At 35.5% G+C, this 20,549-nt stretch overlaps 1 long non-coding RNA gene across 1 annotated transcript in view; it reads right to left on the bottom strand.

The window, feature by feature from the left end:
• The window catches only part of LOC119540082, a 185,500-nt gene that overhangs the window by 10,834 nt on the left and 154,117 nt on the right, over window positions 1-20,549 (bottom strand). Inside the window, exon 3 of the long non-coding RNA XR_005218032.1 lies at window positions 11,663-11,722. This is a non-coding gene — a long non-coding RNA (uncharacterized LOC119540082). The remainder of the gene's footprint in view (window positions 1-11,662; window positions 11,723-20,549) is intronic.

Here is a 20,549-nt window from a genome sequence, read left to right as displayed (position 1 = left end):
TGGATTTTAGACAAAAAAAGAGTTGGAGATAGTAGCACCTTCTTCGCCTTTTTCACTGCATTAAAAAGGGTTAAATGCTTTCTAAGAATTAAATTTGCAGGGCTTCCAAGTGAAAAGTAAAGGCATTTCTTCCAGACAAAAGAGTTGTCAGGCTTGATCATTTTTCTTCCTTTCATATGTCACTGCACTCTGCCCTATTTTGTTCTTTTTTCTCTACTCCATTATAATCTGCATGGGAACCTCACTTAGCTAAACAGCCTCCACCCAGAGCCTCAGGAGAATGGAGGCTGCATCTGTCTTTTGGGTTTGGTTTTTCCTGTAAGCATGTTGTTAAAAACTATATTCTTCCTTCCTATCAAAACCCATGCAGTTGCTTTCTAATTTTAGTTTCCCTCTGTGACAGCAACCTGCAATCAAAATTTTGGCAGATAAATATATTATAGGGCTTTACATTTTATGAATGCTACTGCTGAACTTGGACATATAACATGGGAAGTTTCAGAACATTTTTTGTACCAACCATTAATCTCTCCCTTCTCTTTGCTCCCATTACACTATTATTCTACCTCTATTATTGCCTATACCAATTCTGGTATGTTCTGCATCACATTATATACTCTATGAAGGTAAGATTATATTTATATATTTAATTTATTCTTTCATTCAACAAACATTTATTGCTTGCATGTATAAAGAGAAATAAGATAGAATCCCTCTCCCTAAGGATCCAATTTTTTTTTTTTCTATTCTCCATCACATGCACTGTGTATATGGTTTTCGAATTAAATTAAATCACTAGATATGCCTCATCTTGAAGGTGCTGAGGGACTTTGGTTTAGTTAAATAATCGAGTGTTTTAAGAAGGCCCTCACCACACTGCATTGCATTCTTATTACTTTGTGAGAGTTCCTAATAGCAAATATTACAAGAGCTGTGGCAAAGGAAGGGAAAGGAAAGGCCTATCTAGTTATTACTGGAGGAAGTAGACGGCATGAGTTGACCATGCCCTTTAGCATTCACATCTGTGGTAAAGGGCAGCCATCTCAAGGTTGGACAGGCCTACGTAATACTTTTCTTTCAACTTATGAACTTGGATGAACTCAAACCGTCTATAGTGAAACTCATAATCTAAACTTTTTACAAAGTTTGTGCAATTAGTGACTAAAATGCTTTTTTCATGTCTTCATATGGTGGCCTATGGCCAGGCACACCAAAAACAGAGGTATCTAGGCAGAGACGAAGAAATAGGCAGTCTTAGAGGTATCTGATAAAATCACTCTGGCCAATTAATATCATAACACATAATCTGTGGATAAGGAGATATAAGTCCCAAAAGACCTCTTACAAGTTTACATATACTATGTTGTGTGTTATAGATTAAACCAAGTTTATTTTTATTAGATTCTATTCAAGAAATTCTTTATACAAAATAATAATTTCCATCATTTACTCAATGATTATTGAGTGTCATTCTGTGCAAGCTTCTTTGCTGGGTGCTGCAAATACAAAGATAAATATGATACGTTCTCAAGAAGCCCCAAGTTCAATGAAGGAGCAAATAGTTAAATATGCCTAATGAGGACCAGATTTTTAATCCTCCTTCAAATAATAATCATTCCAGTCACATGTGTCTTCCTTACAACTAAAAATGAGTATTTGCTAACTTGATTGCTTAACCTTTGGAGGTGAAAAATGTGAGAAGTAGGAAGAAAGAAGAGACAGGCAAAGGTAGCAGGGGGATAAAGGGATAAAAGGCTGAAATGGTCTGTGTAAAGAGAGAGAATGAAGTAGTGAGCTAAAAAGAAAAGTCAGATGTAACTGAAGTTGGAGGGAGTTTTGGAGGCTGGTGTGTAAGCAACTCAGAATTATTAAGAATATATAATGCGGATAAAGGAGAACAGGGGTCAAGAAAATTATTTTGAGAAGAGTTGATTTGAAGTAGGAGTTGAATCCCCTTTGAAATTTTTTGAGAGATAGAAGTCAATTAGAATTTATTACAAAATCACTTTTGGTCTGCTGGACTGTGCTTTCTTGTGTGTGATTCTATGCAGAGACTGAGCCACATGGAGGCCCAAGATTCAGAGCACACATTTGGAGTGCAAGCTCTTTAAGTGGAGTGTGTAAAGGGTACACTGAGGCTCACAGGATGGAAATTTCAAAATAATGCAAGAAAGCAGAGCTTTCAAATTCTCAGGTTAAAGGGTCCTAACTGGTGATACAGCTCAATTTGCTGTTATCTTGTAATGTCGGTGGAGATTCCAGGGAGGGGATGCATGAATACTTGAAATGCATTTTTTGTTGTTGTTTTTGCTGTTGTTGTTTTTAAAAGAGCATGGTATTCAAAGTAAAAGAGATGGGAAAGGGTGGGGAAGGGATGAGAAAGATTGCAGAGCAGAAATCAACAGCTGAATAAGGTTGGAGAAGGTGGAGAAGGACACAGGAGTGCATGGGCCTATGAACTGATATTTGTTATCCTCAGCTATAGCATCAAATACTGTCATCCTGGTGACACTGTCAAAATCAAGAGAGAATGCTCACAGTTTGGTTTTCAATTTTGATGAAGATGACTCAGTGGTCATCTTCCAGCCCTTCCTATCCCCCACCTTTTCCTCTCTTTCTTGTTTGTATACAGATATTTTGACATGTTTCCATTCCACAGTCCAGGGGAGATGGTAGGTCTCAACTGAGGGGGGAAAAAAAAAAAGCTACCCAGAAATGGAATAGTCTGACAGTACCTTGCTCCTGAAACTGGGAACAAGCAGCCCCTGCTGCTTGCCAGAGTAGGACCCCTGCACAAAGTTTGCTTGATACATGATTTTTGCTCAGTGGCAGGGTCCCCTCCCCCTGGGGTATATAAAAACACAGCATTCAGGCAGCACAGGGTCCCTCAACTGTGACATGAAGCAGGGCATGCAGAGCCACCTTCCACCGAACCTGACCCGAGCAGTTGGCCTCCTTGAGGCCCAGCCACAATAGAACTTCTTCCCCTGCTTTCTTGGATCTTTTGTTCTGTATAAGCAGTAAAGTGGCCATTGGTTGAGGAATCTCTGTTGTGCCCAAGCCTGTGTTCCCATGACAAATTGGACAGAAACTTGATCCACAACTTTCACTATCTGCTTGGTGAATTTTATGTACATTAGACTTGTCAAGCTTCCAGCAGATACAATTCTTTTTCCCCTTTTGGGACGTTAAGGGGGCATGTTTCCACTCCTACTCCTTCCCTGGTAATACAATATCATGGGAATTGAACATTTTAGACCAAAGGCAGGTCTAGGTGAAATAGTGTGGCATGTATGAGAAATCAAAAAGAGTTCCTTGGGGCTCTGACAGGAGATGAATGAACATGTTGGGGGCGCTTATTATGAGCCTGGCACCAGGCTGAGTCCTTTAGTTGTATCATTTCATAATCCTGACAACAACCCTAAGGTAGATGCTGTTGTAATCCCTACTTCACAAGCTCAGAGGGGTTACATAACTTTCCCATGATCACACAACTAGCAAGCAAAGAGCTGAGATTCAAATAGTAATTACATTCCAGAGCCCAGTGTCTTAACTATTTGACAATATTGTTTCCTTACAACTGTTGTACAAGGAGGTCTGAACTTTATTCTCTAGGTCCATTCTTCTCCAACTAGGTCCTGTGTGTCCAGGGTACACGAAGCCACAGACACATGTGGCCCATATGCCTGATAAATTAGTCATACTCAAAGATCTCTAAGGGAAAATTTTCCTCAAAGATGTGAGTAAAAGAAGAAAGGGAAGAACTTTAAAACATCTTATAAGAAAAAAAATAAAGATATATTGTGGATTAATATACAAATTATTATGAATTATAAAAATAAATCATAAGATTTAAAAAAATTATCAGACTTGCAGTGGTCATTTCAGACAATATTTCCATTCCTCCAGGCTTACTCATCTTCTCTCGTCTTTAGGGCATTCAAAAGAGAATTTCGTGAAATATTGCTATAAGCATGAGAGCTGTGGGGAGGCGGGGGTGGTGGTGGTGTGTTTCAACAGGGATGCATGCATTGTGGCCAGGTTTACATTTCAAAAAGCTTTTTCATAGGTGACAGAGGAACACAAGGACAGAATCTGGTTTCACTGGTGAAAAGGGGGCCTGGGTTATAGAATTATAAGCTCATTTTAGACACAGTAAGTTTGAAGTGCCTGGGGAACTTCCAAGTCATTATGTCTATGAGACAAGTGTATGGGGTCTGAAATTCAGGAGAGAGGTCTTCCACAAAGGCTTTGAATTACCCTCTTGTATTATCAGCATTCAAGATAATGTTCCCACCTAGTTCCTATAACAGTGTTTGGTACAGAGTAGGCACTCAATAAATATTTATTAAATGAATGAAGTAGAAAAAAGAGGGCACGTACTAATAATGTTTTTGATCAGAAAATCTGTTAATGATTAACTACAAAAAATGTTCAGAATTAAAGAATCTTTTTTATTTTTTATATGTTCATATTAAATTCATAAATATTTTATAGGGTACAATAAAATTTATCCTTCTAAGAAAACTATTTCTTTCAAGAGCAGAAAAGTTCCATGTAGTTGTAAAGCATTAAAAAAAAAGCTTTAGTTTTAAAAATATATTCCAACTTTTGATATTTCTATAATGTAGAGATGTTACAAACAGTAACTATACAGAAAGAGCTTTGAAATAAACCCTTCTCTCACAGGTAGGTACTATTTACTAATCTGTGATAGGATTCTTGGCTGATGCTGCCATGTGCTTCTGTAAAAATTTGGCCTTTCTAGAACAACAATTAAAAATATATATTATATATAAAATTATATACTAAATGTATATAAACATATAAATTATACACACACACACACACACACACACACACACACCACACACACATCATAGTACAGATTCCTTTTTTCTAAATATTAGTTGCCTGTGCAGTACAACAAATCATTTGAGTGTTTATTTTGCCTCAATGGACTTCATTACTTTTTCTATGTCTGTTTTTTTTACAGCCACATTTCCTAAGAGAATGTACTTCTGAATTTCCTAGTTGTAGCTTTATAGATTGCTGGGAGTCTTTTGTTACTGAGATTGGGTCCCAAATTTATGACTCACTTTCTAGAAATCAATTTTATCAGCCCAGAGTCCATTTAATTTCACTGGCCATAATAATTTTTTATTAGCTTGGGTTTTATTAGCTTTGGAATTTCATATTAATGTTAAAATTCAGTTTTATATTATTTACTTTTTTAAATGTATTTTTATTGTGAAATATTTTTTGTTGTAAACATAACTTACCAGAAGAGAATGCAGGTCAATATGATGTGACTGAACACTGCTACTATATAGTCAATCTTAGAGTCTTTACTCTGCCTTTGCTTCTCTAACAGTTGTTAAGTAGCTATGTGTAGTTGGAGAAAATGATCTAGTGTATCATGATTGACCTCTGAAGTAACCAAATGAGATAGGTACATTATGACAGTGTTCTGTGACTTCCCTCTCCTGACTCCAACTTCTAACTGTCCTCTCATTCTCAATACTTTCATTATGCTTCCTGGAGCCTTCAATCCTTGCCTCTGAACTCACTCAACCTTCTTGCCTTAATTAAAGCCTCACTGTACTCCAAAATACTGCTTCTCCAGAAGTCTCCTCAAGTGGAAATAAGGGCTCTCTGCATACTTGGTTTCTCAAGTTGAGGAAGCAGAGTTCAAGTCTTCCTCTTCCAGTGGTGCTTCAAATTAATCACTCTCACCATCCCCGAATCCAACCCCACCCCAATCCTCCTCTCCTTGGAGCTTTGAGCTTTCCAGCCATACTACACTCTATCCTCCCTTGTACCCAAGAAAGCTGAAGTTTACCTAGAAAATTCCCCCAATAGCCACTAAACACATATAACTTACCACCTTCCTCCCCATGGCACTTGCTGTCCATACAATATCCAGTTTCACAATTTCTTGACCTCATCTTTAGTTATTTTTTCTCCAATTTGTTTTAGTTACCCACTGTTATGGTAACTCTGGACCTTGGCATCACTGCTCCACTTCTGAAAACCTAAATTCAATCATCTCATTCTCTGAGCACTACTTCCTACCCTTTCCCTCCAGCTCCCTCACTTAGTGACACCTCAATGTCTATTCTTTATATTCATTGAATTCTCTAATCATATGGCCATGATGACTCTACATTCTCCGTAACAGCACCATCTTGTCTTCATTTCCTTTCCAATCCATTTAGGAATCCATAGTCCATTTGTCAACATTTTCTTGTCAATATTCTCAAAAGCATTTACACTCTATTTTTCCAATTGCTTGGAACTAGCAGAACACCAATCTTTGGATCAATCCACATGTCTATCCTATCTGTGTTCTCAAGCTGCCAAACACTGCTGAAGAAAATCACACAAACACACCAACTGGTGCCAATGCAAGTTAATAGTCTTCAATCTCCGCCATATCTGCAGTGCTTTCTGGCAATCCTTCCATGCTATAGCAATCAAATCTCACTCCCATTCTCCATAGTGGATTTCAAACTTTCTGTGCTCTCCTAAAATCTCTTATCGCACCACATCACATCTGTCACTCTTAGAAGATGACCTCATCTCCTACTTCATAGAGAAAACAGAAGCTATCTGTCAAGAAGTCCTTGAGCTTCTTCCCCAAAGCCTATACATTTATCTGTATTTTTCCCTGTCCTTTTCACTTTCCCTCCTACCTTAATAAAGGAGATAGCCCTTCTACCATTTAAGGCTAATTCTTCCACCTGTACTCAGGATCCCATCCTCCTAACCCCCTCAGGAATTTGCTCTATCCTTTATTCCCTCTCTCTTGTATCTTTATATTTTCCTATCCACTGGTTCCTTCCCATCAGAAATCAAATATACTCAAGGCTTTCACATTTTTATTTTTTTTTTCTTCCTTAATTTCATGTTGCCCTACAGTTTAATCCAATATCAGAAGGTTCTTTCTAGCCTTTCTGCACTCCTTGTTTGTATGGGGAACTCTGGTTTCCAACTACAATGTTGAGACACTTAATCATTTGCTTTATCTCACAATGTATACAATTTGTTTTATGTTACTACAATCTCATCACTAACAACAAACCTACAACATGAAGCTCAATATTTATTTGAAATACTTTTTGTTTTTAGAATACATATAATTTAAAGTGTATAATCAGAGTACTCTGTTTACAAGTTATTTGAATCAGTTATTTTTATATGTATGGCTGTATCATCACTTTGATAAGATATAATTTTAGAGTTTATTTCATTTTTTAAAATTGTATTTTATTTTTGTATATGTACAAAAGTCTACATGGTTCAAAAATAATATATGTCAATTCAGAGGAGCTGCACTCCTATCTCAATCCATGTTATTCTATTCCTATCCACCCTCATCTGTAACCATTTTCATTAGGTTCTTGTTCATCCCTCTTGCATTTCTTTGGTGAAAAATATGTATTTGTATTATTTGTCTACACTTCTTTCTTCACAAATCCCAACATACTATATATACTCTTTGCACCTTGCTTTTTTCACTTCACAATACATCTTGAATCAATGCTGTAATATTATTTTATGTTATATTTGCTATATGTATTATGCTATATTTACGGTATTTCTTTTTATGTGTGATATTTCTTTGATCATGTTTTTCTGATTTCTTTTAGTATTTAGGAAGAGTTTATTTTTCTTCTAGCAGTTACCTTTTTCCTAACATCTTTTTCAGTGCTTCAGTCCACTTTTCCATTTCTGAGCCTTCTTCTGATTTGCCAACTCTAAACCATATGCTGTGACTCCACTTATTACCAATACAGCAATCAATGAATTTATTCTACTCTCCACTTTTTCTCTCTGTTCTCCTACCAATTTTTTTTGTTGTTGTTGGTTAATTTCCATTTTGTCAAAATACATAATACTCATCCTCAACTCTCTGTTTTAATCTTAGATATATACTGAACTATATTCAATGCTCACCATCAGTCTAATTGCCAGGCTTTCCCCAGTCTTCTTTTTGTTTGATAAACCTCACCCTCTAGTTATGTTTGAGTGCAATATTCCCTGAGGTCCCATATTTTCAAAACTGTTTTTATATATAGCTTTGCTATTTGAAGGACAACTTCTCTAGATATAAAATCCTTGATTCATACTTTCTGTTCTTGCTTTTTAAAAATTTTTGTGCCAAAGTTGTTTTGCTTTGTATCTTGCTGTCAAGAACTCCAATTCCAAACAGATTTTTTCCCTTGTAAATTATTTGGTCTTTCGTCTTGAGGCCCATATATTTCATTTTCTTTATCATTAAAGTCTAAAGGTTTTATTGGCATATCTCACTTAGTTGACTGTTTCAGGTCAATTTTACCAGGTAGATGGCCATATATAGATACAGGTCTCTTAATATTTGGAAAATTTTCTTGAATTCTAGTGTTAAATAATATTTCTGTTCCATTGTTTTGTTTTTATTATTCAAGGACTCCAATTATATGTGTGTGAGATCATCTTTGCTTATCTTCTATGGAGCTATCACTTTCTCTGATAGTTTTTATCTCTACTTTATTTTCATTCTCTTGGCTATTTTAATTCCTCCCCTAAGCTCCCCTTATTATATTTTCCATTGATTCTGTTTTCCCTTGATTAACTTTAGTCTTTGTATCTGATATGATTTTGTCTGTTTCTTCTATTTCTTTTAGAATTTGCTTAATTCTCATATGACATGTTCCTTTTTTTCCTCTTCTGAGTTTTTGATTTTCTGATCAAGGTGCTATTTTTCATATATACAAATGTTCATTTAATAATAATTCAGTTTTTCTATCTTTTATAGTTTTTTAGAAGAATTTTCATCAACATAAATGTTTTAATTCTCATTTTTTATCTTCTTACAGTGGCTTTTATGATTGTTGTTTCAACTATTTTCTATTTTAAATATCTTGCATTTTACTGGCTTAGCAGTAAGAAACTATTTTAAGTAGACAGGTATGAGGCATTTGGAGCCTTACCAGTTTTCTTAGTGCAAGAGCACCCTCTTCTGTTAATACAATGAAATACAATTTCTTTTGTAAATGGAGCCTTTTATGGAGAGAAGAAATAGTTTGTCTTTTTTTATTTGGTAAGTCAATTTTTTTTCTTTGGATATTGACGTTCCATTGTTTTCCTTTATTTTTATTACCACCAAGCCCTTCCTGATCCCCATAAGTAGAACCCTACCAAGATTTCCACCTTAGGTTCTCTGCATTTCCAAGCCACTTCCTTTCGATTACCAGGAGTCAGTGTTCTGATCCACAAGATATCTCTTATTTTAAAATCTATATTCCATCACACCGGGCCACCACTTTCTTTCCTCTTTTCCATGTGTGTGCTCCAGAGTTGCCTTTGTCAGTGTAATATTCCTCTCTTTCTATGTAAATGAAGTTTATGGTATTCATCTCCTAACTATGTTGTGGACATTTATATGGTTTTATTTGTTCTTCTTATCTGTATAGTTTTGGGAAGATACATGGAGAGTTTTGGATTCAAGTGGCTGCCATTATCCTTAAATTGGAATGTTTCTTAGTATTCTGTCCTAGAACTCTTTTGCTTTTCACATACTCTCCTTGGGTGACCTCAACCACTTCTATTGCCTTAATTAAGATCTATAGGCTGCTGATTCTTACACATTATTTTATCTCAACTGCTACCCTTCACTTAACATGTACAAAACTTTTACCTTCCTCCCCAACCCATACTTGCTCCTCCTCCTGTGTTCCTAATCTTAGTGAATGGTGTCACATTGCCCTCTCCAACATGCTATGTCATGGTCACATAAGCCAGAAAGTTTCCTGTTGCCTGTGGCACTAGTCAATCTCTAAGCACTAACTTCTGAATATCTCAAGATTGTATTCTATCCCTCTCCAAATTCTTTCCTTTGGGGCAGCATCAGTTCCTGCTTCCACTTTTGCTCTTCCATTCCATTCTCCACTGCATAATCTACATAATAATGTTTAAGATTAATTTGATTACATCATTCCCCTTCAATATGCTACACTGCCTTCAAGATATAGTCTAAATTCATTGGAATGGTCTAAAATGACTGTACATGAACTAGCAACTTCTTACTTCCATTGACCTCTCTGCCCTCACTTCTCCCCTCTTGCTATGAAACACACAGTAAAAGAGACACTGTGGCAGACTGCAGTCTCCACAAATGGCCACAGCAATATTTCCAGTTCCATAAACATTTCCAAAAGCATGCAACTCCCCATCAAGCTTCATTTTCCACCCCTTGAATATGACTCACTTCTTTTTTTAACTGCAATTTTATTGAGATATATTCATATATAATCCATCCAAAGTATACAATCAGTGGCTCACAGTATCATCATATAGTTGTGCATTTATCACAACAGTCAATTTTTGAACATTTTCATTACTCCAAAAACAAGAAAAAAATAAAAATAAAAAAGAATACCCCAAAACCTCCCATACCTCTTACCCCCCTATTATTTATTTATTTTTTCTTTATTTTATTACTCATCTGCCCATACACTGGATAAAGAGAGTGTCAGTTACAAGGCTTTCACAATCTCCTGGTTTAGTGACTCACTTCTAATGAATGGAATGCTGTGGGAAAGATACTGCATGACTTCCAATACAGGGTCATAAAGTTAGAAAACTTCTGTTTGACTCTTTCTCTCTGATGACCCATGCCTTTGGAGCCCTGAATGAGAATATAAGAAGTCCAGCTTCCCTGAAGCTGCCATGTTGATAAAACATGTAGGGGTAGAGAGAGATGCCCAAGGATTCCTTACTTTCTGAGCCCAGCTCTTCCCAGAAGAGCTGAGCCCTTGAGTCTTCCCAGCCCAGTCCCACCCCACCTTCAGACAATTCAGACTCCAAGACTTTGAGCTAACCCTAAGAAGAATGGTGCAGAAACAAACAATCCCCAGCAAAACCCGACCCAGACAGCAGACTGATGAATAAAATGAATGTTGTTATTGTTTTAAGGATTAAAATTTAAGCCACAGCAATAGAGAACTAGAACAAGCACTCAAACACAACCCACCTATATTAATCTATTTTAAATTCTCAGGTGTTTCTTGGACTATCTTGCTGTACTTGAACATTACTACTTTTTTCCTCCATCTTCCATCACTTCAGCTATATAATACTTTCTTTTCTTTCAGGATTCAGTACAGAAATTGCTTCTGAAGACTTCCCTAATTTTAGCAAGAGTGTTGAGGATTGCCATGTGCTCTGTAACTCCTGCATTTGCTTCAAACGTCAATTGCAATTTATAGTTTACTTGTATTTATTCCTTATTAATCTATATGGTCCATGAAGTCTGGAGCATCATTTTATCTCTGGATTGTAGCACATTTTATGAGACTCAAATTATTGTTGGACAAATAAAGGAAAATAAATCAGATGAGAAATTCAGTTAAGAAATTCAAATCATGTTTGTTTCAATACCAGCATGAAACCTATTGCATAGAATTAATAATAACTAGTGTCATCAAAGGAATACCTACTACATGCCAATTGCTATGCAAATCAAGAGCTGATAAAACACCTACTATATGTTCATTGCTATACAAAGAAAGCACTTTAGATGCACTGTCTCATTTAAATCTCAAAGCAATCTTATTGGAAGAGACAGAGTTACAAGCACAATTATTGTTCTGTTGGCTTAAAAACCAGCTTCACTCACCTTTTCTAGCTGTGAAATATTGATGAAGTCAGTTGAACTCTCTAGTCTCAGTTTTCTCATCTGCAAATGAGAGATAAAATAATTTTGATACAAGGACTAAATGAAATCATGTGCATACTATGTCTGTTATATAATAGGTAACCAACAAATTCCATTTATTATCATTCTCATTTTTCAAATGAAGAAACTGAGGCATATAGAAAATATAGACAAGCAATTAACAGTTAAAGATAAGCAATTCATTAATTAATTCAAATTGCTAACAGGAATGTGGTGAGATATTCAAATTTGCAAGCATTCGGAAAAATTCAGTTTAAAACAATATCAAGATATCACTTTGTACACATCAAAATGATAAAAAATTAGGAAGTAGGATAATACTAAGTATTAGGATGTGGGGAAAAGGGTAACCCTCATTTACTACTGGTATGGATGAAATTAGTACAGCAATTCTAGGCAACAATCAGAAGTTTCTAGTGAAAGTTAAGAATGTATATACCATACCACTGAGCACTTCTGCTCTTACATTTGTCTATAGGAGGGCATGTGTGGTAGACTGAATTATGTATACTCCTCTCCCCACAAATGTTCTTAATCCATTCCTGTGGGTATGAATTGTAAATAGCACTTTTTAAAGATGTTAGATTTGGTTAAGGTGTGGTCATCTAACAGATTGGGCCTTATTCCAGATTACTTATTCCTTTATTCCTTTATAAGCAGAATGAAATTCAGGCAAAGAGAGAGAAAGCCACCGGAGTACCAAGAAGCCATAAGTCAAAAGAAACCTAAGAGACATGAGAGGGCACCACCATATGACAGAAAAGTCAAAGATTCCCAAGGATTGCCAGCCAGCCAGAGTGCTGCCAACCCTAGGAAGAAGCAAGCCTTCCAGCCTCTGAAACTGTGAGCCAAAGCACTCCTGTTGTTAAGCCAATTCATTGTATGGTATTTGTCTTAGCAGATGGGAAACTAAGAAAGCATGTTCAAAATGTCCATTTGAATACTGTTATGGCTGTGAGGAGTTGGAGGCAGCCAAGATGTGCATCACTAGGGAGTGAAAATATGAAATGTTGTGGATGCATATTGTGAAATTCTATGCAGCAATTAGAAGAAATGAAGTAGACATACTTGGTGCTGCATGGATGGAACCTAAAAGCAGTGTTAAGTGAGAAAGGTAAAAAGCAAAATGAGATTCATAGAATAATATTATTTTATAAAGTTAAAGCATGCATATAAAACAGCACTAAATATTTTACAGAGATGTGATTTGATATGTGTTGAATAGCACATATCAAACACTTAAGAACTTAAGAGTGGGTGCATTTGAGGAAGGAGATTGAGAGGATGAAGGGAGGAAAAGGGCATGTGATTAACACAGCTCTCTCCAATTGAATTCTAACATGTGAAAGAAAGAAAAAGGGAGTTAGGATTAGTAGCTAGGTATGTGCATTAAATTTGACAGATACAGAGGTCATAACAATTTATCCATAAGTAAGAGAGTGTGTTTTACCGTTTTGGAAGATACCATTTTGGAAGGTACCATTTTGGTATCTTCCAACCTGACAGGTGAACATTTTTATCTCATGATAGGTATTCATCTTTTTCTACATTTAAATGTTGTTTATGTTTCCTTTTCTGTGAATTGTCTGCTTATACCCTTTGCCCACTTTTTTCTCTTACGTTGGTGGTGGTGATAGTTTTATCTACGAGAAAATATTTTTCATGTAATCAAATGTGGGTTTTAAGTTTGGGGCCACATTTAGACCTTCCGCTCTCAGAAATTATACTTTTTTTCCACTTTTCTTCTAGTATTTGTGTGCATTTTTAAAAAATGTGTACAACTTTGATAGTGGCGACAATCCTAACCTGTCAATTCACCAGGTGATTCTCAGGAAAAGTTTAAGCTGAAAGACCTTAGAAATAGGCTCAGAGGAGGGGGAGGGATGATGTATGGTTCTGAAAACACAGGGATTAAAGACCACCCATCTCCTCCTCTCAGTTCCTTCTCTTACCTGCTTGCAGAACACCTCAGCCTCGGGAAGGAGGCTGGAGGATTTTTCCCTGGAAACATTTAATGACCTCAGAAAACAGGTCTTCATGTCATTAAATTTGGGGTGCCCAATCAACAAGCACGGCTCCTGCACACAGATCTTCTAATCAGCTTTTTAGAGCTTATGTTTAACTGTTCACAGTCAAAGAACAGGAGACATGGCAGAGAAAAATCAAAGCAAAGGGAAAAATATACCTGGAAGAACCAGTCAAGTCTAACATAGCGCTAACTGGAATTCAAGAAGGATTCAACTGAGCAAATGAAGGGAATGATACTATCACAGAAACATTAACTCCCTGAATGACATCTTATAAATAAAAGTGTTACAATGCTGCCGTATACCTCTTGACTGAGCAGTAAACAGTATTTGCAGGTTATAATAATTTAAATGCTGACAATCTAAGCAAAATTCTGATATTAATATATTGAGGAGAGATGGGGCTGGGGGAGTGAGAGGTGTTTTGGAAAGATAAACCTTCATCTATCATAGGAAGAAGTCAACAGATAATGTCTAAAATTAATAAACCAAGATAGAGCTGCAGAGCTGTTTTATTTAAAAAAAAAGAAAAGAAAAGAAAAGCTGAGCATAGCTGAAACTCTTGACACTGGATGCCTGTGGCTTGGTAGAGAGTAGAAGAGAGGTGGAGTAAAGAACTAGTATTTCCATAATAAACCTTTAAGAAATATTTGACTTTATAAAAATGAATATTTGTTTGATTAAAATAGATTTTTTTAATCCATCTGGAATTTATATTGGTGAGTGGAGTGAGATAGAGATCTAACATAATTGTTTTCCAACTGCCTGTCCAGTTGTTATCTAGGCCAGTTTTAATTATAGGAAAATAATTTATTTTCTCTCTTCTCACATTGTTATTTGAAGGAACACCAAGAAACACAGAAATGTGGAGTCATACAGTCAGTCTTGCTTTCTCTTTAAGGTCAATGCCCTGCCTTTGGATAATTTATACTGCATTTATTCATGTCACACATGGGATGATCAGAAAGATCAGAGACATCAGATGCAATATCAGAACTGAGTCTTTATAGGATTTAGGTAACTAATCCGTTAAGAACATTTGCTTCTTATAAGTAGTTCCTACAGGTCTCCAGGTGCTCTCTATTATGGCCAGTAAGAACCTGCAAAAGTACTCTATGTCCTTACTCATTGTGGGGAAATGCAAATTAAAACCACAGTGAGCTGCCAGTAAGCACTCACCAGAATGACTAAAATTTAAAAGACTGACAACACCAAATGTTGGTGAGGACTTGAAGCAATTGAAATTGGTTATAAATTGATGGTGGGAATGTAAAATGGTACAACTGTGTTGGAAGTTTCTAATGAAATTAAACATATGTCTACTTCTATGACCCAGCAATCCTACTCCCTACATATTTAACCAAGATAAATGAAAACATATATTCACAAAAATCTTGAAAAACAATGTCTGAGCAATTTCATTCATAATATCCCAAAACTGAAAACTGCATGTATTCATAAATAAACCATGTACATTCGTATAATGAGATACTGCACAGCAGTAAACTACTGTTGCAAATAACATGGATTAATCTCAAAAACTTTGTGCTAAATGAAAGAAGGCTTATGCAAAAGAATACATGCTGCAAGATTCCATTAGCATGAAATTCTACAACAGGCAAAACTAATCTATGGTGAGAAAAAAGTCAGAATAGTGGTTCTTCTCAGGGATGGGGGCAGAAACTAACTGCAAAGGGGCATACTAGAACTTCCTGGGTGATGATAAAGGAGTTTGGGTTACATGGGTAAATGCACTTATTTGTGCATTACATTGTATATTTCATGCTACATCAAAAGAGGAAAAACTGTAAAATATCAATGGGCCCCATTTCTGAAATTAGAAGCCATTCTGTTCCCCTTCCATCTCTTTTCAATTCACTTGTAAATCCAAGCACCAGCTATGCTATTGCTACTTTGCATCTTGCATTTGATGTCTGCTAAAGCCTGTCAAGGTGAAATTCATTGGCTGAAATGCCTCTGCCATGCTCTTAAGTCAAAGACATTAGTTGAAGAAAGAGAGAGGAGACTTAACTCTTTATCCTCTATGTAGGAAGAAATAAAACTTAATCGTGCCACTGGCCAAAAGCATTTCAGTCTCAAAGTGAATTTGATGTATTAAAAAACACAGCACATAAATCTGCAATATTCAGGACAGTGAGTGGAACATTACTACACTGAGTGGCTACTTCTCAAACTTCTTTGTGGAGCAAGGATACAGAAATTTGCAAAAGGCCAGCTGATAACAGCTGGGCCTGTTCAGGTATATATAAAATGGTTCTGACTTCCTTCAGGTATAAAATGAGGCCTCTGGACTTTGGTTCAAGCTTCAGGTACATTTTGTATAAAGTGGAAGAAAACCTCCTGTGTTCTATTACGGCCTCCTACCTTTGGGTTGTCTATCCTAATCTAGATACTAACATTCTACTTTTTGAGAAATTTTCCTTTCAGGAGATTCAGCATTAATTTCTGACATAGCCCTGGGGCATAAGTTACATGATATCCTTGAGATTTTTACTCTTTATGACCCAGAAATCAGGCTTCATTTTCCTCTCAGTAATTTTTTTTTTTAACATCACTAAGCCTTCTCATTCAACCACAATGAGTAGTTGGGAAGCTATGGCTAAGGATGAGCCAGGAGCTATGATTCTACCAGTCTGATCTCAGAATGAGGAAAACAAACAACAGTCCTGAATCTCTCAAAGACTGTGGGACACAACATAGGATCTTTAATTCTATTACTAGAGTTATCACAATTGTCAGCTTTTGGAATAAACCTAAAAAAACTATCTAGCTTTCAACATAACAGCACTTCTGAAGAAATCTCTTATTACTTGAACTCATCACTCTTGTCCTATTTATTCTCCCGAAAATAAAGGAGATGCCTAGTATTGGCTTGAACCTCAGCATGCTCTTTACAATGAAGGCTGCTCTAAGGTTACTGGGTTATTCCAGTCTCCATCTGGAAGATTCTAAAGTTAGCTGTGATAATCAACACTCAATTACAATTCCAAAGACTCTTTATGAGGTCCCTCCAAAATGCAAATCCTTATTCTTCAGAGTTCTATCTTTCTATAAAAGATATTAAAGAGAAGTATATTCTGACTTCCTTTTATGTCTTTCTAAGAATAATAATAGGTTATTAAGAATACACATGAAATCCTTAAAAATCTAAACAAAAGTGGCCAATATACAGGACTTGAGTCTGAAATATTGATGAAGATATTATTATGGCCCCCTAAGTTTCTGATCACTATATTATCCAATGTTACTTTGAGCATGCACTGGATTGGGGATTTTGCTCCATCTGTGAACTCTAATGTGACAACTCTTCAAAGACAACTTGTTGCTTCATATATTTTTCATCTAGTTTCTTTCTGATTGGTCATTCACTTCAAGTAACTTCATCAAACATCACTCTCCCCAATTATATACCATAATCTATTAATTCCTCAGCTAACCCCTTTTCAAATCTTCCTGCTTCTTAAATGCAATGAAATATGAGGCTCATTAGTCCCCCCAATAAAATAACTGTGCTATGGTGCTTTATCTCAATATACAAATCAACTGGATCTGGCAAATTGCAAAAAGTAATGACTCAATCAATAATCCAATAACTGCAAGACTTTATAATCCAAGCCCCAAGAAGCAAATGAATGGATATTTTTTGACCATGACTGTGTCTGTTATCACATTTTTCAGTCACTAAATATTGTTTCTCAGGATATGGGACCATAGAAAGTAAATGAAAATATCCAATCTTTAAAATAACTATGAAAAAATTCTGCCATGCCCAACCTCTCAGACCCCTTTATAATCCAGGCTAATAGAAAAAAATAATTTGATACATACCAAATATTAGCTAACATCACAAGAGAGCCCTTGAACTACTGAATCAATATAAGAATGTACATTGCTCATAATGATCCAATTTCCAGAGAGATAAATTTGATAAGTCTCAAGGTGTATAAATTGATTGATAAGATACGACTCCTTACTGTGTGAAATCAATTTACAAGATAACTAAACATTGGATAATACTACAACTACTGAACATTAGGTAATACTATAAATTTGTTAGGTAATGTAAATCACATCAGTGGTTCATCCAAGTTTTTATGTATAGCAAATCTAAATTCATTAGCTCACTCTGCACATATTCTCTCCAGCCATTTCCTTGCAGGGACAGACAAAAAAAGATCATAGCTTATTAAGTTCATTTATCATTGTAACTTCACATATCAAATACAATATCTGTGATAAATATAAATGTAATTTCACATATATTTTGAGGCATTATTAAATATTCAAAATCAGTCCATTGCAGCATCTTCACTTACAAATGCTAAAATGTGGAATAATTTCCTTCTAAAACTTAATCTTGACCATCATCAACAGTGCTGTATCTTTAGAGAGAACAATATAGCAGGCCTAAGCCAGTTAGGGTAGAATGATATCTATTACTACCACTCCACTAGAGATTACTAACAAAGAAAAAAATTAACAGCACTTTATTCAAAATTGTCTGTGGGGATAAAAAGTTTCTTTTAAATACATATATCATATAGAAGATAGGCTGAAACCAACCTTAACCCTGCCTACTCTGGAGAAATAAAATTAGCATTCCTGTGTCTTGATTTAACAGTACCTGTAGGGAAAAACAGTCTAATCTGTACCCTTAAGTATTCTTCTCAAAAGCCACCAGATTAATTTTGACTTAAATCATTCAATCATTCATAAAGTTTATATCTGTTTCTAAAACAGATGGGAAGGCTCAATAACAAGTGACAACAATAAGTAAAAATATTTTAGGAAATTGTTGCCCATGGTAAGATTTTTGAAAAACAAATGAAAAAAACAAAAATATTTATTGAAAACTGGACAACCCTAGGATATTGACAAGCATGACAAGCAACAAGAAAATCAAAACAGAAATATTTCCACACACTCAGTCATAATTAGCTAAGTGATGAACCAATATAGCCTATGTATAAATGAACTCATAATAATAAAAATTATATAAGTTCTTAGTTATTTCAGATATTCTCAAAGAATATTGGGAGAAATATTCCAACCTGGCAATTTTAAATGCCAAAAATTTAATTACCTTGGGGAATTGATGTAAATAAAGGTACTAAAGTAGCCGTTAGCATTTGTATTGCTTCATAGTATACAATAACAAATTCTTTGTATTTTGTGGATCCCAGAAACTTCCTCAGTTGAGAAAAAATTTCTACAACATGTAGCATATGATCAATTTCATAAAATAAAAATATTCCTGATAAAATATCTTTTGCTGTAGATTGTTTAGTATCTGTACAAGATGGGTGAAGTAAAGCATCTTTAATCTTTGAATGACTTAAATCATTAATAGTTGCACTACTAATCCTAACAGACATTGTAAGTGTAATTCCCTGCATCACATCCTAAGTGAATTCCTTTATATTCTCAAAGTTAGTTGGTCAATCAGTGAATGTTCCTTCAAAATTCAATGTTATAGCTTTAATTCCATCACATAATTTATATGAAAGCATATAAAGAGGAGAAAGCATGCACATACAATAAAAACTAAGATTGCTTGTTAACCTATTGCCTTAATGTAAGAGGGATTTAAAGCCAATGAAGATGGTTTCAGAAATAAGCACTCATCTATCCATGCTTTACCTCATTAGACAGAATGGATCTGCCAATTTGGAAATCGGCAGGAAATAGACTGGCTGTCTCCCACCATTGTCTGTACGACATCTCAGAAAGGCACACGGTCCATCAACCTGAGAACTGAGCAGGGCTTCTCTATCAATGTTACCAAATTTTGAATCAAGTCATATTATAAACCCCATCCCTCCTCATATTCCCATCCAGTAAATCTATAAAAACATTGAGAAGTTATAATGTACATCACAGAAACAGACTGTAAAACAGAAGAAACCCTCATCTCAAGCCTGTAAAGCCTTATTAGAGAATTGCATTGGGCTTTACAACACACTTATCATATTGTCCTGTAACTAGAGATTGGAGAACCTACAGTTACCAAGTAGACAGTGATGGCACACACAGTCCGTTGACCAAAAAATGAGATTCTTGAGTGCGAACAAAGGCAATATCATCCTTCTGAGTCCTAAAAATAGAAAAAAACTTTGGAAACAAAGTTATAATGAAAACTAGAAAAAGGAGCTTAGAAAACTGCTTGGAGTTCTCAGTAGAATGAAAGGAGACATGGTTTATATTACAAATGAGTAGAAAGTAACAAGGAATCACAGACTAAGATCAAAAGGTAACAGTGTGTGATTAAAAAAAAAAAGCAAGAATATTTAATATGCAGTAAATCCAAAGTAGAAGAAGCAGAAAGCAGAATTTTCACAGTTTAAGTGCAGTAAGTGATAAGAATAGACTTGAGGAGCTATTTCACAATGCAGAGGAAAAGATTAAATATTAAACTACTGAGTCAATTTGGAAGGAAAACAATGTGAGTCCATCCCAAGACTAAATGTACATGAGGAAGATAAGAGAAGAAACAAGAAGTTAGAAATAAAGCAATGAGCAAAAGCACAATGAAAACCAATCCCATCCCAAACAAAAACAAAACAATGTGTGAATATGCACTCATTTATAATCTACACAAACAGGTATTGAAGTCCATTCTATAAAATACACTGAGGATAAACAAAACAAAAAAAGATACATCTATCAGAGCCTTGCCTTTCTGTGACATAATCTTGTAGGGGATTGACAAAGACACATGAATAAATATAAATTTACAACAAAAGATTAAGTGGTGTTATGAAAGCATGTGATGAGAGAAC

The sequence above is a fragment of the Choloepus didactylus genome, chromosome 7, assembly GCF_015220235.1.
Source record: "Choloepus didactylus isolate mChoDid1 chromosome 7, mChoDid1.pri, whole genome shotgun sequence".
Lineage (NCBI taxonomy): Eukaryota > Metazoa > Chordata > Mammalia > Pilosa > Megalonychidae > Choloepus > Choloepus didactylus.
Note: the sequence above shows the minus strand (reverse complement) of the source record. Positions and strands in the feature narration are given on the sequence as shown.